Here is a 4,910-nt window from a genome sequence, read left to right as displayed (position 1 = left end):
CAATGTTGATCTTACATTAACAATGCTGTCCTTTTTGATATGATGCAGTGTCCCTACAGTTACTGCCCTTTGTAATCAGACGACGGCAAAAGATTTATGATCATTCGGACACATGAGCCAGAAAATTTATATTACAAAAACCCCACTGTATACGAGCACCGTGTAATACGTGAGTATTTGGACAGTGGTTGTTACGTCTATGAGCAGGATACCAGCTTGTTGGGGCCTTTAGGATTTTTTCAGTTGGAGGCGGGTAAACAGCCTTGGTTCACACACTCTGTTTCTCGGACTCAATTATCCGATTAACCAGGAGATCACCGTTGGCAAGGACATTGATGGCAGAGAGGCTCTATTTGCTATGGAAAACTGTGTCTACACGGCGAGCCCTAGGAGTTCGGGAGCAAACTCCCTTGATTGTCAATGATACAGCCTGCAGCCAAAAGAAGGTGAGAATGACAAAGGCATCCGGATAAACTTTGATCCTTGGATGTCTCAATTACGACAGGCAGTGATGTGGTTCAAGCCTTCAGGTTGATAGGTAATTGGGTTGTTTCATCGAAAGGGTGGAGTAATTGTGTCTCTGGATCACTGGTCACTGACGCAGAGCTGCAAATTATGATGGTGTTGGATCATCTCTTCGAATGACTTTGTTGTCTTTGCTGCTGGTTCTGGATGGGTAGTTCTTTCTTTTGTTATGCATATTCCTTGTCATTTGGTCATCCTCGTCTATGTCACTCTTACTATGTAATAGTTGCTTCTATTTAGAATGTCATTCTCATCTGGATCATGAGAGTCTGAGCGCTGCAGATGGGTGCATTTTGGTGGTGTAGCAAGACTTCTTATGAACTATCATGTCTTGTTGTTTATGTCAGTAGTAGTCACTAGCCAGTGTTTGAATGTTGTATATATCGTTGTTTCGAACTATTTATTGTCTCGAACTACTAGTGGGCTAAATGAGGGCATCACCATTCTCCAGTGTTTAGAGTATATCTCCTTTTTTAAAGTTATATAATTTGAGCTCAGTGTCTTTTTGATGACGTACACTTGTTTGGGCCAGTGAGGTGTCGTTGAATATGGGCCGAGTAGTAACACAATGCCAAAAAGGTCAATTATGACTCTCAGGCCGGGCTCTCAAAAGATCCTGAAAAAAAGGCCGGGCTCTCCAAAAAAGAAAGAATAAGGACTCTTAGGCCGACTTGTGCGTGCCACCGGTGTTTTCGTGTGCTTGCGCACCGAGAGCATATTGGCGCGTGCTCGAAATTCATGCTACCTTTTCATCCCCAGCCTCCCGCCCCTCCCCCACCTCTGAAATCTCGATTCCTACTCCAGTTCCCCCAAATCACCCTCCTGTACTCCCTGTACTCAAGCGCACTATCATGTCGCCGGTCAACGCGGATCTCCGAGCCGGAGATCCTAAGGTCCGTACTGCCTTCGGTCGCTGCGTGTTGTCGCTCAACAGTGGCATGGCGGCGCTTGATGACCGGTTTGCCGGCAAAGTGCTGATGGTAACCATCAACGGCAACCGCCCTCCCGTCTCGCTGGACGACCTTGTGAAAGCTCTTGGCATTGCGCACGGCATCCAAATAAGTGACTTGCTCGTCGAAGTCTGTCCGTCACCGGCTAATTTCTTTGTCAGGTTCCGGACAAGTTTCGACTACAGTCGTGTGTTCGAATCTTCCCGACGTTTGTTCTGCGATGGCACGCTGGTGAGCTTTGATCGGTGGCACCCTTGATGGGGCTTGGTGCCCTCTGAGCTTGAGTTTTTAACAAAGCTTACCTTCCACGGCATGCCTCGACGTGCTTGGAACAGCGAGTCCATGAATGAGCTTATCAACGACCTTGGAGGTGAGCTCGTAAGTATGTTTGTTCCTCCAGACAGCTGGGCTCTGACGGTTATGGCATGGATGAAGAAGCCATCCACCATACCAAAGGTGATTGGTGTTGAGATACCGGTGCAGGAACCGGGGTTGTACTATTCGTCACCACCAAGGCCGCCGCGGACCATGTTAGGGATGTACCTGTATCGAGTGTTCATGCATGTCGAAGAAGTGGTCAATCCATCAATCGAAGTCCTGCTGCCGCCGCTGGTGCCAGGGTCCGTCGACGACGTCCATTACAGGAGTCAACATCAGACTTGCCCCGTGTTGCTCGGAATGATGGATGGCACAGGGCCTACTCCATCGCGCGGCGGAGGCCACTGCTTCTTTGGGAGAAGATGCAGGGCTGGCTGCCTGGATGTGCTCTAATTTGAGGTAACAACTGAATCTTGTCAGATACTAGTTAAATCCGAGCTATGGGTGTGAAGCACTGATATGCGAGTACATTTGATTGTGACCTGTTCTAATTTTGTACCTGAACTTTTTTTAGAAAGGGTTGTACGTCAACTTAATGTGCTAGCAAAACTTATTGTGTTGTCTGTCTGTTTTATTTGCACAACATTCAAGATATTTCCCCGTCGTTGATAAAGACGATGAACCGTTATGTACGACTTCGTTGGTTTCAACATAGCCCTTCCCGTAGCGATTCACTGCTTCCATCCTAATTGTGCCGCCTGCGTGAAATTTTTGTATGAAAGTTCAGTGTGCTATGATGTTCTATATGATTGTGTCAACTATATAAGTTTTTACTGAGCATCAGCAATGCATATGGCTGAAAGATGTATTTACGAGCATCAACCGATGGGTATCTCTCTCTCTCTTTCTCTCTCTCTCTCTCTCTCTCTCTCTCTCTCTCTCTCTCTCACACACACACACACACACACACACACACAGACACACACACACACACACGCATGCACACACGCGCATACGCACAAGTGGGACCTGTTGAATTATTTATTTTCTCGTGACAGTTTTAATTAGGTTCCATTGTAATCTAATTTTTTCTTAAGTTATTAATTGAGCTCAGTGACTTCAAAAAGTTGTACTAAAGCCTTGTTTGGGCCTTTCCGGCGTTGCTGAATGTGGGCTGAGTAACCATGTTAGGTTGTACTGTACTACACAGACCTTTTTTTCAACGTCAGCAATGCAACTGGGCCGACGGTTGTACACAATATCCGGGTCAACTTGTTATTCTCCGCCCCGCTGGGCTCCAAACTTTCCTAGGAGGTATGCATTAGGCTTAACAAGAAAATGGACTTTAAGAAATAATAAATGGGATGTAATTATAATAACTCGGCAGTAACTATGCACCAAACACGTAATTACTTTTAAAATATATTATTTTTGGAATTTGAAAAGTTTATTTTCATTACTGGTTGCGCGCGCAATATTTCGTTGGATTTTAACGTAATACAACTTTATTTTGAAATTATATTTAACCTGACTAGAAATTTCAGATAAAAATATTTCAGATCTCATCAAAATGTGGGAATTTTTTTTGAATTCTATTTTGAGCGGTTGTTTGAAATTAATAATCGTTGTCCTAGCTAGAAGTTGGGCTGTACTTTTAACAAACTGTAAATGGGCTGTAGTAAATTCCATTAGAATTAGAAAATGGGTTGTACATTCTTACAAATCGCAAATGGGCTATATGTTCTCTGCCAAATCCGAGCTGTGGGCCTACTAAGTTGACGCGTACCAAGGGCTTTGTCAACTTAGTCAATATAAACGATTCTAGCTGCAGTGATCGTACGATGTCCATCCAACGGCCATAGTGCTTCTTCAACCTCTGGTCTTCTTGCTCCAGCCGCCGAAGCAGCGCCGGTCGTGTCGCGTGCTCCTGCCTTCCGTGGCTGGCTGTGATGCCGTGGAGGCCTCACCGCCCCGTACTACTCCCACCGCTGGCTAGGCCATCCCTCTACTCACCCACACCCCCTGTTATTCTGCAGCGACGGCAGCCTCACACCACAGCCGAACTAGTGAACCCTCGTAATCCTCTCCGCGCGGGCTTCCACTGTTGTGTCTTTCCCGGCTCCACGTCGTCCCCTTCCTAGGCCTCGCCATCGTCCACCGCCCTGGTGCTCTCGGTGCGGCGTGGTCACCGTGGTCAACGACCGACTTCCATCGGAAGAGTACTGTACATGGAGAGGCTGACAGCTGGGTTCAGGCGGCCGCAAGGAAGTGCCTCCTAATTATGCGCAAAATAATTATTCCTCCACTTGACAGCAGGGAACCACCGGACTGGCCACCTTATTTCACGAAAAAAACATTTCCCCCCTGACTGCTGGGACCCACCGGACGGGCCGCCGTATTTCACGAAAAAAATGTTCCCCCAACTGTCAGCTCGGACCCACCGGAAGTGCCTCCTTATTACGCACAAAAAAATGAATACTCCCCCTGCTAGCTGGGACCCACTACGGTGGGAGGCTGACTTGTGGGCCTACTAAGTTGACTGGGACGGGGGCCTTTGTCAACTTTAGTCAATATGAACGATTCTTGATCCAGTGACCGTACAATGTCCATCCAACGGTCGTAGTGCTTCTTCAACCTCTGGTCTTCTTGCTCCAGCCGCCCAAAGCAGCGCCGGTCGTGCCGCATGCTCCTGCCTCCCGTGGCCGGCTGTGCTGCCGCGGAGGCCTCACCATCGCCTACTATTCCCACCGATGGCCAGGCCCTGCAGCGACGGCAGCCTCACACCATAGCCGAAGCAGTGAACCCTCGTACTCCTCTCTGCGCGGGCTTCCACTACCGCGTCTTCCCCAGCTCCCCGTCATCACCTTCCTAGGCCTCGCCGTCATCCACCGCCGTGGTGCTCTCGGCGCGGCGTGGCCAACGTGGTCAAGGAATGACTTCTATCGGACGTGGACTATACGTGGAGAGGCTGACATCTGGGTCTGCGGCCGTAGCAAGGAAGTGCCTCCTTATTACGTGGAAAATAATCATTCCTCCACCTGACAGCTGGGACCCACCGTACGGGCCATTGTATTTCGTGAAAAAAAAATGGTTCTCCCTGACTGCTGGGACCCACCA

This window comes from Triticum dicoccoides, chromosome 3B (genome assembly GCF_002162155.2).
Source record: "Triticum dicoccoides isolate Atlit2015 ecotype Zavitan chromosome 3B, WEW_v2.0, whole genome shotgun sequence".
Lineage (NCBI taxonomy): Eukaryota > Viridiplantae > Streptophyta > Magnoliopsida > Poales > Poaceae > Triticum > Triticum dicoccoides.
The sequence above is the reverse complement of the archived record's forward strand: the minus strand, read 5'-3'. Positions refer to the sequence as shown.